This window comes from Alosa pseudoharengus, unplaced genomic scaffold, assembly GCF_046254945.1.
Source record: "Alosa pseudoharengus isolate Yale_2024_CS ecotype anadromous, Long Island Sound unplaced genomic scaffold, YU_APseudo_1.1 YU_APseudo_1.1_scf_16, whole genome shotgun sequence".
NCBI classification, from domain to species: domain Eukaryota; kingdom Metazoa; phylum Chordata; class Actinopteri; order Clupeiformes; family Clupeidae; genus Alosa; species Alosa pseudoharengus.
Genome location: NW_027468630.1, coordinates 1,291,765 through 1,312,431, shown reverse-complemented (window position 1 = coordinate 1,312,431; position 20,667 = coordinate 1,291,765). Strand labels below are relative to the sequence as shown.

General features: G+C 39.4%; 1 pseudogene; it reads left to right on the top strand.

Annotated features, from left to right (window-relative positions):
- The first annotated feature begins 817 nt into the window (after nucleotides 1–817).
- On the top strand, nucleotides 818–6,473 carry LOC143126055 (C-type mannose receptor 2-like; annotated as a pseudogene).
- Nucleotides 6,474–20,667: the final 14,194 nt, after the last annotated feature.

Sequence of the window (20,667 nt, the reverse complement as noted above, 5' to 3'; positions counted from 1 at the left end):
GTGGCATCACGCAACGCCCTCCATTGACATTAAGAACTGGCATTATTAGCATGTTATCACCATGCTATTTGTGTGTCATAAGTGGCTTATTTGTCATTGTGGAACATTTTTAATATCTGTATCACTTCATCATCTATGGAAACATATTTAAGGAGAGTGAACAATTATTTACACCACATTTGCAATTTGCAAATTTCTCGGGTCTTTTTGGACGCCATCTTGGAAAATGGCCAGCATTTTAAATAACAAATCAAGTGGATTTGATTGTATTGGTCTTGATCACATCCATGCCAAATTTCATGCATTTCATTTGTCATAATTTGCTTTGACAATTCTATGCAATAAATCAATTTCTAGGGTCTTTTTTGGCAGCCATCTTGGAAAATGGCCACCATTTCAAGTGGCCAATCAGGTAGATTTCATTGTATTGCTCTTAAGCACATACATGTTGAGTTTCGTGCTTGTATCTTAATTTGCTAGGTCAATTCTGTGCAATAAATACATTTCTGGGGTCTTTTTTGGCGGCCGCCATTTCAAGTGGCCAATTAGGTAGATTTGATTGTATTGGTCTTAAGCACATACATGTCGAATTTCATGCTTGTATCATAATTTGCTAGGTCAATTCTATGCAATAAATCAATTTCTGGAGTCTTTTTTGGCGGCCATCTTGGAAAATGGCCACCATTTCAAGTGGCCAATTAGGTAGATTTGATTGTATTGGTCATAAGAACATACCTACCAAGTTTCATGCTTGTATCATAATTTGCACGATTCTTGCCAAATTGGCCTTGTAGCCACTCTACTATAAAAGTCGCAGATGAGCAGGGCGGATGAGGATGTCTTTCTAGAACTTGCAACAGAAGCCATGTGTTTTGCCATCTCTACTGATGATGGTAAGTGGATTGAACATTTCCTAGTTTGTTTTTTGCAGGAACGGTTTTAAAGATTTGTGTTAATGTTTGTCAAAAAAAAATGTCAGCTGCTTGCAGATGACATCCTGAGCAATCAAAAATGTATGTTAACTCTCCTCTATCATGTGCATTTCAGTCATCCTACTTGCAGAATCATCCAAGAACATAGCTGACTGCTCACACCCAACAGAATTTGCGGACTACTCCAACCTGATAGAATTTGTGACACTCACACCTTGTGGTAGGCAGGCTTATAGTTGAAATAGTGTTTATATGAAATACAAAATGGCTCTCTCATCTAATGGGGCAAGTTGTGATTTAAGTAAACTAAACCTTGGTGTTCTTTGGTGTCAAGAGATCTTTTGGAATGAAAATGTGCTAGTTCTTGATCTTTCTTGGCACCCGACTGTATATGGCAGTTTTGTGTTTGTTAATTTATGATTGTGTGTGCCCTGTAACCTAATGTTGTTATTTGTGGTCCTCAGATTTTACACTAACTGCAGCTAGATGGTGAAGGGTCTTCCTGCCCAAGTCTTACAGATACGTTGTCCCTCTCAAGCAGTCTAAGCAGTCCTCAAAGCGATGCTGGATCTCAAATGACTTAGCCGGTCATGGAAAGCACCCGCGCAAAAAATTTAATCTTATAACTTCCATACTTTGTTGTGTTGGCCTTTCTTTGTTCTTGTTGGCCTTTCTTCAAAATTAATGTCTTAATTTTGTCGTTAATTGTTGTTTTGTATTTTAAGTGAAAACATCCCTAGAAAGATACTGGTTCTAGAAATGGCTGGATTAAGACATTTCAAATCTTTTAATGCTCAAATGTCCTATGGGTGTGATTGTATGTTGTGTCAGAGGGTTGTATTTTTTAATGTATCAACATTGCTGACTTAATATAAGCTATATGGAATTCACTCTTGTACATGTTTATGTACTTAAATTACAACTTTAAAGTCTACCTCATGTTAATACATTACTGCATCACAGAAAAGTTCTTTGTTATCTTGTCAGCAATGCTTTTATACAATGTTTGCACTTTCTGCATACAGAGATGTGGTGCTGACATGATTTTTTTAAATATATAACTGCTTGTCAATTAAGCAGTTTGTTTTAAATATGAAATTGGGGCCGCACTAATCACAATATGTTTGGTTGGTTGGCTGTAACATGTTTAAACAGTTTGTCATTCAAAATGTCAAACATGAATTTAAAATAAAAATGTGTGGTAATGAATGTTGTCTGTAGTCATTTTCACCTAAAATATTCTTTGTGTTTTTAATTAAATAATGAATTAATTATAAATAACTAAATCAATAAGTTAATATTAACTCCATATTAAGTCCAAAAAGTGTTAAATAAAACACATTTTTAAGTGTTAACTGTTAACACCATGAAAGAGTTCACATTAAAATTAACTTCAGGTTAGAGTTGTATTTTACCCCCCTTTGGATTAGTATTTTAACTCCCACAAGTGTTCAGTTTTAACTCCAGAAAAGAGTTTCAAAATCAACTCCGGGAAAAGAGTTACTTTAACTTTTCCCTGGAGTACATTCGATGGTCTCACATGTACACTCAAATGTAGTTGATATAAACTCCCAGAGAGTTTATTCCGAAGGCCAGAATTTGCTGTGTACAGTACTTTAAACTTTCAAAGTTCTTTCTTGATTCATAAATTACTTTAGTAAAAAAAAAAAAAAGATTTCTCGGACCACTTCTTTTCATATAAAGGTCAACAAGGGACAGGGACAAACCGGTTTCACTGGCTGACCAAAAGAGACCGTTCTCTCTTCACAATGTCCAGCTTTTCCAAAACCCACTCCAACACATTTGCATTGGCCAACTATGGACAACACTATCTTCTCATCTCAGGCCATGTTTGTCATGCTTATTTTGTTATTCAAATACATTGGGCAAAGGTGGCAATAATGTGAAAGCACAATAGCACAATGTCCCTGTATACTCACTCAGAGAGGCCTGGAGGCCCAGTCCAAAAAGGGAAACAGTAGGCAAACAGGGTTTCCTGGAAGGGACGTGGCGTCGATGCTGGGGTTGATGGGAGATGTGCCCCAAGTTGGCCTGACTCCTATTTTCAACCCAGTCTCACTCCCTACTCGTCAAAGGTCTGACGCATGGTCAAGGGTTCTTGGCGTCAAATTCCAACGAGAAAGGTGTACCTTCTGCGTTGTTTTCCTATGTGGGGGTCCGTCAGATAGACATTCATGTTAATCCCTCATCGTCAAATATAGACGAAAGGAAATAAATGTCCATCAAAGGTGATGCCGTCACGTTAGACTAATGATTTGTTTGAAATGATGTAAAAACAAAAATCGCAGACCATCAGAGCCATAGGCTACCTTAGGTTACTTTGATCTTGCATAACGTAAGGTAAAATAATAATAACAATAATAACGCGCATATTTCTGTATTGCGACCATTGTAGCCTACAGTTGTAACAGCGCGTAACAGTCGTTTTACTCCCCGTATGCGCTCATTATAATAGGCTCTGCTCCTGCCTAGATTCGAACTCAGAACTGCCTGAAAGTTGCAGACCTGTTCTGGAAATACGTGCATTAACCCACTCGACTGTCAGACAACGCTATCTGCTTCGAGTAGGCCTATTAGGTAGGACTGTACAGTCCTCAGTACACAGTACAGTACAGTACACTCCTCAGTCCTACTCGAAGCCTTACGTTACCTACACCAAAACTGAATAAAATTATGCAAGATCAAAGTATAGGTAGCTTATGGCTCTGATGGTCTGCGATTTTTACGATTGTATTTGTGTGCCGAGGTTTTAGGGACATTGGAAATGAGCTTCAATGGCCTCTTGGCCAGACGGACCTGCAGAGCAAATCCCAAATTTGCCGAATTGTCATATGGGTATTCCTAGGCTAGAATACTACTCCACTACTGCTCCATCCTCTTGAGTCTGTGTGAATGCATCAGGTCTGGGACACACTGCAAGGGAACTAAAGCGAGGGGTAAACAGGGCCATACAAAGAAGATGCATATAGAAGATGGGTTTTCTATTTTGAATGTCTAGGCATCCAGGGATACGCGCCATTACCTTAATTATAGTCCACTGATTATATGCCACTGAGTTTCATGATCAGCCTCTGTGGGATGATTGTGTTGAACGCTGAGCTGAAGTCAATGACCAGCAATACATAATATTCTCATTGTGTATGTGAGACATTTTTTTTGTCATTCGGCAAACTGGACTGGGTTTAAGTGAGCTGGAGGGCTTGGCCTTGATATGTGACAGGGCGGGACTATTCCAAACACTTAATCATGACAATGATGATGTGTGTGAGTGCAATGGGATGATAGTCATTTAGGCAGGTCACTGTCTGCTTATTGGGAATAGGGATGATGGTGGTGGACTTCAAACACAGCGTGACAGTCTTAGACTCTTGGCTGCTGCAACCTTTTACAAAAAAGATTTACTTGCCAATCATCTTAGAGATAAAGTATTAACGTGTGTGTGTGTGTGTGTGTTGCAGAGTGTGTTGCAAAGTGTGAAAGGGTATCAATGTCTGTTTGCCCAAGTGTGCCAGCATGTGTGTATATGGGGGTGTGGCATGTGTTTGCATAAAGTACCTCAGGTCCTATATATATAGTGCAGTCTCTCCTCCTCTGTGCCACGTCAGTTCCATATGGTGAAGAAAGATGTAATGGTAAATTTTTAGTCCCGAAAAATTGTCACCCTCTAGTCTACATAGAATGGAAATGTTTAACTTTAACAAGTAGATACAAAAAGCAAAAACAGCACAATGACATAAAATGACATGGTTAGTTCTGAGGGGGGCGTCCAGATATAACCTCAAACTGAGTTTGTTGAATCCTTGCTCAAGAAGTTTATCTTCTGCTCTTCTCAGCATACAGCAATTTCTCCTACAGAGCTGCTCACGTTATCGATCGGCTGAACTGAACTCTCTACTCTATAGAACTCTATGCTTCCTCTGCTGGCGCATAGGTTATCAGAAACTGTATCAAAGTAAAAGTCCTTGCACCTTGTCAGTGCTAGTACATTAGTTTAGTTCAGACTCATTTACTCTGAATACAGGCAGCAACTCACACTACTTCAATCTGTAAGGCTGTGCTGATTCTGAGTTAACCATGACATATGCATTGCCACAGGGCGAGACTCCACCAAGTCCTATGTGGAGGTTACTGAGGTGAAGAACTGGGCAGATGCTCAGAGATACTGCAAAGAGAAACACACAGACCTGGCCAGTATGAGGAATCAGGTAGAGCATGACCAGATAGAGAAAATTAGAACATATACATATACATGGGTCTGGATCGGCCTGTTCAGAGATACCTGGGAGTGGTCAGATGGCTGCAGCTCCACATTCTGCCACTGGGAAACTGGAGAACCCAGTTATGGCGGTGGTGTGTGCACTGCAATTACACCCAGTGGTCAGTGGAATGATGAAAAATGTAGCCATCATCTGAACTTCATCTGCTATGAAGGCGAGTCTTTTTTCACTTGATTCTTTTTGACGCTTAGTGGTGTTACCATCTCCTTTGTTTTTTTTGTCCCCTTACTGTACAGTATTACTATCTCTCAATGGTGTTTTGATTTCTTACTTGAGTTCCTATCTGTTAGTGATACCGTCTCTCTGTGGATGGTCCATCTGCTCACCCTACACATTTAGCTACTGAAGATAAAAAGAGTAGCTCAGAATGACGGAACACATGCACTTTGCTTACATCTATTTTACTTCCAGAGAAACTAGTTCTGGTCTATGAGAATAAGACCTGGAAAGAGGCGCTGCAGTACTGCCGAGAGCACCATGTGGACCTGGTGTCTGTGACGTCCGAGCGGGTCCAGCACTGGGTGAGCGAGCTGGTTAAAGGAGCCTCCACTGCTCACGTGTGGCTGGGCCTGATCCACTCCTACGGCCTGGGCTGGTTCTGGGTCTGTGGAGAGACCGTCTGCTACAGCAACTGGACCCAAGGGCATGAACAAGTGGAGTCCTTCAAATACAGAGTGGGGGCAGTGGAGTCTGGAGGGGCATGTGGGTCAGCAACTTGACTGAGAACGACCAACTCAACTTCATCTTCACCACTGAAGGTGAGTCCATCTCTGCTCAATATGGACATGCATGTGTGTGTCTGTGGGTAGTTGGATGGTGGTGTTTGTGGTTGGGGGGGGGGCAGGTCTTCTGATTAAAAAAATTAAGATTATTAATGGAGGAAAACATTAGAAAACATTAATGGAGGAAATAGGTATATTACAAAGTTGCTTTAACTTCAGTTTAAGTGTGTGTGTGTGCGTGTGTTGTGTGTGTGTGTGTGTGTTTGTATGCATGTTTGTGTGTGTGTGTGTGTGTGTTTGTATGCATGTTTGTATGTGTGTGTGTGTGTGTTTGTATGCATTTTGTGTGTGTGTGTTTGTGTGTGTGTGTGTGTGTGTGTGTGTGCGTGTGTGTTTGTATGCATGTGTGTGCGTGTGTGTTTGTATGCATGTTTGTGTGTGTGTGTGTGCGTGCATGCATGAGTGTATGTGTATGTATTGTACGTGCTTTTGTGTGTTCACATTCTCTTACAGAGCAGTAGGACTGGATCACCAGCTCAACGTTAACAACCCCAATTCAAAAAAGTTGGTACATGTGTAAAATGCAAATAAAAACAGTTTTTTTTTTTGAAAATTTGAAAATCTCCTAAACCAATATTTAGCTGCAAAAAGGACATAGGCAACATATCAAATGTGACCCGATCTGACAAAATCAGTCAGAAGTTGCACATTCTAATTTTGAGATACAGGCCGATTACTTCAAAAATCACTGAAAATATTGATTTTTCTTTTTTGGTGTTATATGGAAGAAGAGGCATTCAAAATTAAAGTTTCATACTCAAGACAAAAATGTAAAGTTACAAAAAATATTATTCCAGGTGGCAAAAACTACCTGTAGACCTACTTGCCTGTAACCTGTAACTTCAAACGCAATTTTTTCAGTTTTTTAATTGGAAAAAGATAGTGGGAGTCCATTATTCAAATTGACCTGGTCCCAATCCAAAGGACTTATCAGGACATATGAAAGGAAATGTACTTTCCTTCGTATGCAGTGTGGACTGACATGACAGCATTGGCAGCCCGGTAATAGAGTGAACTTTCTCATCCTCATCTCTCTACAACATGTAATAATTATCTGACAGTCTCTGGGGACGTTATGGCAGTCCACACTGCACTACGAAGGGAAGTACATTTCCGATGTCCTGATAAATCCTTTGGATTGGAGGTGTACAGCAGGGAGTGAACACACATAGATGCCCATATATTGGCATTACCACCACAAAGATGTAGGTTTCCGTCTTGAAATGTGTTGGTACTCCAAAACCACCTCCAGTGCATCTTAAAGTAAAAGAGTGTATTCACACACACACATTCTGCAGCACATGGGCTTTTGTTTCTTTTGATTTCAAACTCGACCTTCACATGTTCTGTACAGATGTCATTTTAAAGCATGTAGACTTGACAAGAATGCATACAGTCTTTGTGTTTATCACTGTGTGCTGTGGTCTGTTCATCTGTTGAGTTAAGTGTATTCGGTGCATTACTTTTTTCCCCTCAAGGTCCAATGGGATGTCACATGAATGGCATCTCAATTAAACTGCATCTTCAGAACCTTTACTAATGCAGAGCTCAAAACAGTCATTGAGTTAGCTGAAGTTTAGTACCATAGCCCATACATCCCTGCTATAAAAACAGCCTGACCAGCTTAAGGTGGTTTACTCGTTAAGCGTTGACCAGCTTGTTAACCAGCTTGTTTGGCCACCCTAAAATGGTTGATCAGCTAGACCAGCAAAACTCTTGTGAAAACACTTTAAACTGGTTTACCCAGTTTACGATGATCACCAGCAATACCATCTTACACCAGCTGTATCCCACATGATAGGCTACACCAGCAAGAGCTACACCAGCAAGAGCTGGAAGAAAACCAGCAAAGATCAGCTAAAACCAGCTATCAGCAAAAGCTGTTTTTTTTCAGCAGGGATCCCACTTTTAATTCACTAAAGGTGCACACACTTCTGGGTTCACTTTTGCATTGGCAGAGAAACTTTACAGGTTAGCAGACAGTGCTAAACAGTCTATGTTGTGTATTATCCACTCAACTCTGTGATTGAACCTGTCTCAAAAAACAATTGGACCTTTTCAAACTGAATTAGAAAACATTAAAACATGTTGATCAATAATTTGAGGATGTCCCTTTATTGTAGATTACCACAGTTCTATTTGTGGGTTGATTTCCCATGTACATTTTCACATAAAAAACATTTTATGTTGCATGTTTGTGTTTATAGTTCTTAGAAGACACTTTAAACATCAAAATTAAGAGTTTAAAGTAGAGCCCGACCGATTTATCGGCGGGCCGATATTATCGGCCGATATTAGGCATTTTCCAAACTATCGGTATCGGCATTTATAATGGCCGATAAATGAATATTTTAAAAATAAAATAAAAACGGACGAAACACCCTTCAACCATGTCATGAGTGTTGGCGTTGTATAGTTTGTTCACCAGAGGGCACTCTACACCGTCCCTGCTGGCAACACTCGTGTATAACGCGCCACACATCCTGCAACCTGCTGATCCAGCCAGAGTCGGGCAGAGAGAACCAGTTATCCGCGAGTGAGATCATCAGTGAAGTGTGTTCATGGTGATTTGGTCACGAGACATACATTGCTTGAAATAACAATTAAAAGAACATCCCCATCAGTTCTCTTAACTCAAATAAGCATGACAAAGTTCGTGAAAACAATGTCCAGTTTTGCTGCTGTTAAATAAGCCGAGAGTGAAGAGGAATTAGCTAGTAATTACGTTACGTTGTTACAGTGTAGTTGACTGTCTGTCCTTTTAACTTTTGACAATGTGACTGAAGATGTATTTCTTTAATAGCGTGACAGTTATAGCAGTGAGACGTATCATCTCTCCCCGGCCTGTTATTTTGAAAGCGTATGTTTTACAATTTGCAGTATGACGTTATCCATTGCTAAATTAGGGCTCATCATAGACTAGCTAACCATAAAGCTAGCTAATGCCATGAATATCAGTGGAAGACCGCTAACGTTAACATTAATGAGCTTGGAAACCACAACGAACTTATTCTGCCTAAATAAAGTAATGATTTATAACTAGTATATCTGTAGTTACAGTCCCTGCATTGTAAAATGTAAGTTAGACGTGCGAGGAGTGAACATTTAGACATAGAGAAAAAGTATCAAACGTAGCTTGTGCAAAACGTAGCTTGTGCATAAAAGTTAGCTTTTCTTTTACACGTGTGTGAAATCCAATGACGCCAAGTGTGCGTTTCAGACTGTCGTTCAGCCGCAGCATTAAAGAGTTACTGGATTTAGATCACTAAATAGTAGGTTTTAGAAGGCAGGCAGCAACTGATGATTGAAAATGGTTTGATGTAGCTTGATGGAAATAATTTTAAGTGCAGGTAAAGGGATAAGCAGCTGACATTGTAATTATAAGGTAGCTTATAAGGCAATAGGGACTAATTATTACACACACACACTCAAACATTTAAGAGTGACCTTTATCTTGTTTAATGATAATACAAATGATGATAGTAATAATGTCATCATTATTTTTTGTAATTATTAAGTCTTAGATCAAAGTTATATTTATGAAGCTTACTAAGTCTTTTAATACTGGTAACTTTGATTTGGTTGATGTTATTATGTTTTTGTTCAAAAGACTAAGTTTCATATCTTAAGTTTCTATTTTTTTACATTTTATTTATCAAAACTTTAATATATTTCGATGTTCCTCTGTTCCACTGTGAAAATATTATTTAAAAGTTTGTTTTTGAAATGCATTATCATATTATTTTAGTCAATACTCATAAATAACTACAAATAACTAATGTTAGGGTAATCTGTTAATGTTTTGTTGCGCGTTTCTGAAAAAAAATATATATATCGGCCGATATATCGGAATATCGGATTTTTAAATCAACAAATATTTGTATCGGTATCGGCCTTCAAAATCCTTTATCGGTCGGGCTCTAGTTTAAAGTAGTATATCCTACATTAAAACAACAATACCAATCTTTAGTAATAGAATAAATATAATTTAACAGAAGACTAATCATAAACAAATACAAACATATTATATGCAAACCGTGACAAAGGATAGATAGTTGAGGGGCAGCCGTGGCCTACTGGTTAGGGCTTCGGGCCGGTTCAATCCCTGACCCAGTAGGAAAAATGTGGGCGGGGGAAGTGGTCGAGCACTGCTCTCCACATCCAGGTAGTGTACAACTGAGAAACGGTTAGCAAAAGTAAGAAATAATGGTCCAGGTGTCGTTCTGGACTTTTGTGGTGGAAAAATGTTTAACCCACTTTTTCCTAGCTCATTGTACGTACCGTAGTCCTACGAAAAACAAATTATTTTGCTGCATGTAGTACGTAGCATACTCCAGTATGTGCCTTACAGCAGCTGCTAATGTTGTATTTCCTACAATGTGTATACCATTGGATCACTTTCTACCTTTACTTATAATTTCTACATCTAACCAAGCACCAAATATAACATGCCAGTGACAGAATAACGTATTAAGCATAATATTAAACATTATAAATGTATGAAGCATAATATTAAACATTATAAATGTATTAAGCATAATATTAAACATTATAAATGTATTACATAATATTAAACTCACCGTTCTGTATCCGTCGTCTTCTTCTGTCCCCACAATAACTTTTCATTTGAGACTTTTTCGTCTGACTCCACTTTTCCTGACAGCATTTTTTCTGACACCTGACTCCACTTTCTCTGATAGCGTTTTTTTCTGAGACCTGACTCCACTTTTTCTGACAACATTTTTTCTGAGACCTGACTCCTTAGAGATGTTTTGCTGAGGCGGTTTGGTTTGAAGCAGTTTTATCTGAGGATGACAGAAGTTTTTCTGAGTCTGACACCTGAGTCTGGTTTTTCTGACGCTGAGGCAGTTTTGTCTGAAGATGACAAATGTTTTTCTGACGCTGAAGCAGTTTTGTCTGAGTGACAGAGGTTTTTCTGACGCTGAGGCAGTTTTGCCGTAGCAGGGACTAAATTTTCCTCACAGGATCAAAAGAGCATATATACTAATATAAGGTAAACAGACGAGTGTTTAGACTATCACAAGAAGGACGAGCGTTAGGTAAATCATTCCACCAACAAGAAATCACATAGGAAAAGAGTTGTGATTGTGACCTCACAGTGTTGATGGAGGGCAGATACAGAGGACTGCAGTGGACGAGATGGGACAAGGAGCATGACCATGACAGGAGAACAGGAAGGTGCATATCCAGTAAGTGTCCTATAGGCAGGAGTGAGGGCTACAGCGCTACACTCTGGGGGCATGAACATGGAAGGTCAGGAACATGCCCCCAGCCCAGAGTATAGCGCTGTAGCTTCCATTTTTTTCCGTACCGACAGTACTTGGTGACCTCGTCCGTACCGACAGTACTTGGTGACCTCAAGAAACGCCGGATTTCCCCTTTCAATTCTGCTAGCTATAGGAGGCCAATAAAGAGTAATTAACAAAGGAATTAAGAGTAATTAACAAAGGAATTACATCATCTGCTCTGCTAGCTATAGGAGGCCAATGAAGAGTAATTGGTGACACTTTATAATAACTACACACAATTCATCATTTATTAAGCCTTTGTTACTTATTACTTAATGGTTTGTTCATCATTAGTAATTTCTTGTTCATACATAGTTTATCATCAGTAAAGCATTTGTTCACACAATTATAAATGGTTTGTTCATAGTAAATAAGCCTATCCAAAAATATGTTTGTAAGTACATGATTTCTACTTAATAAGTAATGAAACAACCACTTATAATGAAATCATTTTCTTATTATAAACCAGTTGCAAACTATTACAAAATGCTTTGTTCATCATTTGTAAAGCATTGTTCCTATGGTAATTCTCATAAATAAAGTATTTGTACACACAGTTATAAATGGTTTGTTCATAAATATGTTTATGAATTATTGTTAATACTTAATAAATTATGCAATATACACATGCACTAATGATTAGTTTGTGAGCTTATCTAAAGTGAGGACTTTGTATGCCTTGCAACACATTTTCAAATGAGTTGTAAAGATTACATTCACATTCATTAATTTAGCACATGTACACATGTCAATTAAATTGAAGGCCATTGACATAACAGTGAAAGCCAGGAATCGAACCCCAAACTTTTCAGGCTACTGCATGCTAGTCCAGCTCCTTATCCACTACACTACCTTGGCCCAGATAGAAACCCCTACAACTATGCAAGAGTTTCTGTTTTCTTCTACTACACACTGTTATTAAACATTTGTAAACTATTATTAAATGCTGTATTCTTCATTTGTAAAGCATTATTCCTACATTAATTCTCATCTGTAAATCATGTTTCCACACAGTTAAAAATGGTTTGTTCATAGTAAACATGCATATCTATATTATATTTTTTAAATTGACTGTTGTAATACCACTGGCAGGGCTTAATTTGAGCCGGAACACGCCGGAACATGTTCCGGCACCTCCGACGTTGGATCCGGAACCTTTTGTTATTGGATCCGTCAACTCTTACGTCAATATAAAAAATAAATCGCTTAAACGAAAAATAAATAAATTACTGTTTGTGTAGTATTCAATGTTAATATCTTTCTTATTAGTCTTTAGAAATAAGGGAAAGACCAAACAGGATACAACAAGCTAATCGAGGATTAGAAAGTGCTTTATCCACAATATTGGCCACAGGAGGGTGACGCGCTGTTCGGGGAGAGAGAAGTTGAGATGCTCTGCCAGCAGTTTTGCATCGATAGCCCGCTGAATGTCATCAAGGCTTTCAGGGAATACCACCTCTACCATCTCCTCCCCATTTGCCTTGTCGGCCCGCCGCTTGCCCGGTTCAACCCCTTTCCTTACGTGAGGTCATGGATTTCTAAAGGACATAGGTGTAGAGAAAGAAGCAGGGTAATGGAGGCCGGGGGTCTGGATGCTGTATGGGCCATTTTGGACAAGTAGGCCTAGGCTACAGTAGGAAGAAATTGCGCTTCCACGCTGTATCTAGTTGATCATTGGTTACTGGGTGTGGGTGGTCATGATTGCAATATATAGCATACTTTAGCGCCGAGGCTATTAGCCCCTTGTTGGACTGTTTTGTTGGTTCCCCTGTATCTCCTGTTTTCCCGGTCTGTGTGCGCACTTGTGTGTGCGCGCGAGTGTTTGTGTCTCCCGCTCCCTCTCTGTGTCATATTATGTGTCAGTTCCGATGTGTTTTGATTGGGGGGAGGTGTCCGGGGGGGAATAGGGGTTCAGATAGGTATTCAGATGTGTCAATCAGAAATTATTAATCATTCCACGCTGTATCTAGTTGATTATTGATTACTGGGTTTTCATCATTGCAATATATAGCATACTGTAGCCCATATGTTTTTATTTCGGCCTATGCGTAGAATATTTGTCTAGTTTTTTCCGATAATTTGATAATGGATAATTGCTGTTTTTTTATTTTAATTTTTTACATTTTACACCCATGAAGTGCAGTGTTGCAAGTTCTGAAGTTAATAAACATTGCCCTGGTGTACACACCGCGTTGTTTAGTTTTTTTTAGTCAGAGCTATGTACGCAGGTTTTTTTGTTGTTGGTCCGTAACCTCAAATCCCCGTTTTGAGTCGCCGGATCCACCCCCCCTATGCGCTCCGGCACCTCCCACTTTACAAATTAAGCACTGACCACTGGGCAGAGGTAGTGTAGTGGGTAGGGAGCCAGGTTAACATGCAGTAACCCATAAAGTTGGGGGTTCAAACCCCGGCGTCCACCAATGTGGCCTTGCCCTTTAATTTCATTGACATGTGTAAGTCGCTTTGGGTGAAAGTGTCAGCTAAATGAATAAATGCAGGTGTAAACTTTATAACTCATTTGTAAATGTGTTGCAAGGCATAAAACGTCCTCACTTTAGATGAGCTCACAAATTATCATTAATTAACCACTTGTAACTCCTGAGTTAATTATTAATTATAGTATTAGGAAGTGGTTTATAAAATATATATCCTCACCCTAACTAATCATTAGTGCATGTGTATTTAACAACTGTTAAATAATGGAATATTAGTTCATCAAAAACATATTATTGCATCATTTATTAAGTATTAACAATAATGTATAAACATATTTAAGATATAGGCTTATTTACTATGAACAAACTATTTATAACTGTGTGAACAAATGCTTTACTGATGATAAATTAGAAATTACTAATGATGAACAAACCATTAACTAATAAGTAACAAAGGCTTAATAAATGATGAATTGTGTGTAGTTATTATAAAGTGTTACCGAGTAATTACCAAAGGAATTACATCATCTGCTCTGCTAGCTATAGGAGGCCAATGAAGAGTAATTACCAAAGGAATTACATCATCTGCTCTGCTAGCTATAGGAGGCCAATGAAGAGTAATTACCAAAGGAATTACATCATCTGCTCTGACTGATTAAAGACCAGACATCCTACTGCACTCTCTCTCTGTATTGTCACCAAAATGCATGAACCATCGAATGCACACAGCAAGACATGATGGTATGCCTTTGCATATTAATTCCAACTCCATGTGTGGTGTATTTGTCACAGTTTGAAACAGTAATAACATTTTCATTCAAATAGCAAGGAGACATACTTATTTGAACCCTGATAAAACCAATTACAAACCTTTCAGATTTAATAGGCCCCAGGGGAGGGACAGAGTCTGAGTTAATATCAGCATCCCATCGTCCTCTATCATCATCTAATTTGGACCAGGTTATTATCTCAGATAATACACCACATATTACAAAACACGTCGAGGGCTGCAATAGATATGGACCTCGTGTTCAACTACATAGGTATGTGTTCTCGCCAAAGTGCTATATATGCTAATGCTAGACGCAAATAGAAAATCAATAATTTGTATTAATTTTCTTTATGGTGAGTGAATTGAAAATGAACTACACATGCTCACTGATGCTGAAATATTATAATACTTCACAGACAGTCATGCCAACCGAGATTTTCTTGATATTATTTCTGAAATTAGAAACAGCTAATGCAATTGGGTCCCCATGAAATTGTGAATGATGTTTGGATGTGGACATCAGGACAGTGGGTGATACAAGTCTCTCAGGTCATTAGGCACAACAAGGCCATCTGGGAAGAGTAATCAAGGAAGTACTTGTAGTAGCCAGGCATTGCTTGGGATTTATAACATATGAAATTAGCTCGAGATTCGCCATGAAAGATCAGTTCATTAAAAATGCATTACATGTGTAAAGGATCAGTTGATGCTAAATGTAAAAGCTGAAAGTCATTAATCTCGGCCCCTGCTTCTTCTGTCCGAGAGTAGCCGTGTTAAAACCCTTCCAATGAGCACTGCGCATAAGCAAGCCATGCATATATGTCACGGGAACAGCCGAAGGGGAACACAAGGGGCAATGAATCAAATCTCAAATCCCAACTTCTGGCCAGCATTCCCTCTCTAATTAACAAATGGCAACAAGCCTTTGTTCCAAAACAATCACATGGTTGCAGTTGGGCACGTATCACATGGTTGCAGTTGGGCAGGTATCACATGGTTGCATCACAATTCCCTGAATGTCACCGGCATCAAGGCCATGATCCCAAATCATGCTCATTATCATTCAAATGGCCTGTCAAATGAGAGGAAACAGTCGTTTGTCATTGCATTCTTTCTTCTTTTAATCATTTATCTCTCTTTTCCTTTGTGATTCATTAAAGGCACTCGTCTGTCACGCGTGTGGGGCCCCCTGGCTGAATCTGCTCAGATCAGCGTGTTGGATTACACTGGAGAGGGGGCAGGGACAGGTACCTGATGCTTCAGCATCTGCGGGGAGCGGCACTGATGCGTAGACGCCATTAGCTAGGTAATGAGCCTGGGTTCTCCAGCAGGCGCGGGCCCTGGAAAGAGGAGTTTCAAGAGGAGGAGGAGGCATTTGGAAAGAGGACGAAGAAGAGGCGGAAGGCCAACAGCGTTGGGTGCTGCCAGGAAGCCCTGGTCCGGCGAGGTTTTCCGAGCCTGTTCTGACTGGCAGCTGCCGGTGCGGCGTGGAGCCGCAGGTCCGACCCACGGAGAGGTGGGGGCAAGCCATTATGCAAATGAGCCGGCCCCCGCTTACCCCCAGATTAAAAAGCCAACTGATTGCTCTCCGAGAACGCTCCAGTGTGGCAGAGACAGCTGTTTTACCCCTCTCACCCAACCCCCCCCCCCCCCCCCCCCCACACACACACACACACACACACACACACAGACACACACACACATCACACACACACACACACACACACAAACACCCGCCAACCTTTCCCTCCACCCCCTACACACCCACATCTGTTGTGCCCACTCTAACTGGCCTTCCATTGCCTCTCTGGCCCTAATGCCCTCTCTCTGGCATGCCTGACTGACCCCCATCTGCCTCCTTTACTCTCCATTCCACTGTGTGATTTGGCAGCCGAGCAGGTCTGAAGGCTGTCTCTGAAGGGGTTAACTCGCTCACACATTCCAGCTTTGGCTAATGAGAATGTTTTCTCTCTTTTCGTTTTTGTTCTCTTGGGATAAAATTATTTCACTAATGTGTCGCTTTTCTAAAGGCCTGTGTCTTTAATGATGTCTAATTAGGTGTCATTTCAACCTGCTTCATCAATGCAGTATTAATAGACAATGTGCTGCTTTTCACAATCAAATTGCATATTCAAAATGCCACTCTGCAGATTAATGTTTATATACACAATTTTGGATTGGACACAAACTATCCAATCATAATGAATGGAGGATTAATTTGATACCCTTGACACATTCCAGTTAGACAAATTGACATGAAACATATCTGCCAGCTATAGTTGTCCACTGTCATTCTACTGAAGTGTGCCATAATTCCATTCCCTCGAACATGAAACATGAAAACATGGCAATACTCAACATCCTTGATGTTATTCTGCTTACTTTTATAAAGCTGATATTACAATGTTTGAGCCAAGGTGTTTTTCAAAAAGTGGATCTATGAACACCCGTAGAATATGTGTAGCATGAAATTGAAGGCTGGAATTCTGATATCTGTGTTTCTGCTCGGAACTGAAGTTTGGTCTCAGCAACTTCTCCTCCTCCTCATCAAACACATGTACACACACACACACACACACTGTTTGGTCTCAGCAACTCCTCCTCGTCAAGCCGAGCTACTTGTTCAAACAAGCACAGAAACTAACAGTAATGCAGACTTCTATTCAAAGGCACTGAAAGCATAGCTGCATGAGACATTTCCCTCAGCCTCATGAATACAAGTGTGGGTTGTTGTATGAATGTAAACAGACAGACAGAAAGAAAGAAAGAAAGCTAAGGAAGGAGAGATAGTGAAAGTAAACACATTGCTGATCCTTGGAGCCAATTGATTGTTTTTTGCCAAGCTAGAAACTGATGAATAACCATGTAGCATTCTCCTGCTTGGTTTCATAACGTTCTCTGATTTAATGAACTCGTTATCTGCCCCTTGTCACATCTATAATTTCTGCTGAGATGGTTTTGTAACTCCTTCTTACTCTGATAACTCATGTTTCTCTTAGTCTAATATATTTTTTTATTCAGTGCCAAACAACTGAAAAATGACATGGTAAAAATATTGTTTGTTGTTTTAATGCTAATTCCATTCTCTTCCCAGATGGATATACCACCATACCTGCCCCCGAATGTGAATTATTTCTCACCGTAAGCTATAAACAACAATCATTTCACAGAGTGTAACCTTAAAGGCAATCTTCAAGGATCATAAAATGTCTTCACTAAGTGACGGGACTTTTCTTTGAGTCTGTAAACCTTATTAAATAATACACAGAGGTTGAGCTATTTATTTCCCCTGGGCTGCTCTTCAGCCGTAAATGGAGTCCTCAGGTTGGGCTTGTCCTTAATACATCACATTTTGACAAGGCAAACTACTAATGTGTGAGCTGCTGTCAGAAGATAATGAAATGCAAACAATACAGATGGCGCCATAAACACTGACAGATAGTTTGTAGTCTGGATGAGATGGTGCAGGTTGATGTCATCAACCTGTTCAGGGACAGGTTGATGACAGCTGCCATTCAATTCTCTGGCTGAAATGTCAGGTACTGTATGTTCTCCCAATACAACTTGGTGTGGCTGGATCAGATTTGATTTGGGGTAAAGTTGTACGAAGTAAACACACACACACACACACACACATTCTAACACTGGTATCTTACTTGACTTACCTGTGTTTACAGAATAAGCATAACAAATGCATGTAGAGAATATATCAATAGTAATCCTCTATATGAAACAATGGAAAATATTTGACTACTCAACATTATGAAAACATATAGTCTATTTCACAGACTGGGTGACATGTTGTTTCCATTTCATTACAAAATGAATAAAAAGTAAACATGTCTTTACTGTAATTCAATTAGTGGAATGACATTGAGGAGAGTGTCAGTGCATGCCATTACAGAAGTCTTCCTTATCATGCTAACAGCGTGAGTAAGTGGATTGTTCGACACAGGGTCTGGCTAGTACTTTGCAGATGTTTTACCCACAATGATGTTAAGTATGAATTAACAATATAAAAAAAAACATCAAACAGTAAATACAAAAATATATTTTAAAAATATATATATTTTAGAAAATACCTGCATTTGTATAAATGGTTAAACGTTTTACACAGTACTGTGTGCACATACACAAACCTGTAGGTTCCTATGCATTCCATTGTGTACATTTTTATTATTGTTTTGTGGGCTGATCGTGGAATATGTGTTCTCAGTATGGCTTGGCTAAACCCATCAACCTACCTAGCCCTAGCCCTAGCCCTAGCCCTAGCCCTAACCCTCACCCTCACCCCCACCCTAACCCTCACATAGATAACCATCAGGTGCACAACATAATGTACATAAATGTTGAGTTTAATTGTCATAAATCCAAATGCAGTTTGGACATTTGAGTTTGACTTGCATGTGAATGTGAGTAAGTGATGATCCTTCTATCTGAACATTGAAAGAGTGTGTGTTTGCTGCTGAAGCCCTGGTGGGAGATGTACAGTTTGGATCAAGTACAGTACAGTATGGATCATGGACAAATAAATGGGCAAAACAGTGGTATTTGCAGCATGTGTCACTTGTAGGACCAGCAGAGTTCAAATCATGTGGCCTGTCCGTGGTAATGAACCAACGAGATGGAAAATCATTATAACCCAAGTCCTAATTATGCTCACTCAAGCAAATTTGATGGCTTCAGCTCAACCATCTCCATCTGGAGAGAGAGAGAGAGAGAGAGAGAGAGAGAATAAGTCCCATCAAATCAGGGAGGATGATCTGGTATTGTTTGGTGATATCATTAAACACTACACAAAGCAATAGATACATGAGCTTTTGTAGGTTTGGTAGTCTCAGGTATCAGATAATTTTTGCTCTGTTTAACCCTTAAGACAACATAATTAGTTATTTTGTCTACAAACAATGGCTCAAACTCTATTTGTAGACAAAAGAACTAATTATGTATCGGATATAATGGGAAAATAAGTCCCGACAGGGTAAACAGGACTCCAACGCGAAATGGACCTCTGAACATTGGAAAGGCCTGTTCATGTTAAAGGAACTTTCTGTCACATTCTGAAGAGCCGTAAAATAAGTGGACCAGAATTAGGCAGAACTGTGTCTCTGCTAGTAGCGATGCCATGAATGCCTGATATTGCTCTATGTAACTTGTTCCGGACAGAACATGAACCCTTTCATCAGTTCTCCAGCACTGAGGACCCCCTTTGCTCTAAATTTGTACTCAGTGTGTTAAACATTGAGGAAAAGTCGGAATACTACATGGTCTTACTTTTATGGAAGAAAGGACTTTTAATCAGAGAGGACCACCGAATATGGCCTGCGCAGACACAGAGACATCAAAAACGAAACATATGCACACTACTGCTGCTGTGAGCCCAGTTTTGACATAAACAAACTTATGTCAGCAACCCAGGAGCTTCAAGTAAAGCATCAGCAAAAAAAGTCCTACAATTCTTTCAGGTTTGTATTTAATTAATGGTAAACATAGCATTTCTGATATTATTTAAAAATAACCATTTTATGGCAATATATTTTTTACAATGTATTTATCTCACTTCTAAATGTTCGGAATGGCCCCTCATGCCATAGTCCACTTGCCTAAAAAAAACATTTGATTATGTGTTCAGCTCTCTGAGGTCTAATACTGAGATGTTATAGCACCTTTTTTGATGAATGTATAAGAGACTTGATGTGGCCTCTTTAGACTTTCAAACCTATTGTCACTATGCTCTGTCTTTCTTTCCCCTTCAATGACTAAAAGCACCTGAAAGATCAATGTGACATTTACAGTGAAAACCCACTCAAGTAGAGGGCTGTTGGGTCTGAGACGTTATGTCAAAGACTGACTATATGAATTACCGTCCCCTATTTGATTTCTCTTCTCTGGGGTGTGCACATAATTTTTAGTGCCCATTGAAGTGTCACTTTATGATTAAAATCAATCATAGAGTTCTGCATTATTAGAATCCCAATTGTCTCTTTAAACTTCAGTAATGAAATTCAAACAGAGATAGGTGTGCTTATTTAATTAAATGTTAAATCAGTGATAAGTAAACAGATGTGTTTTTTGTTGGGTGAATCACAACATAATTAGAAAAGTGTCCTCATCACTGCACATTACGTTTTCATTAAGA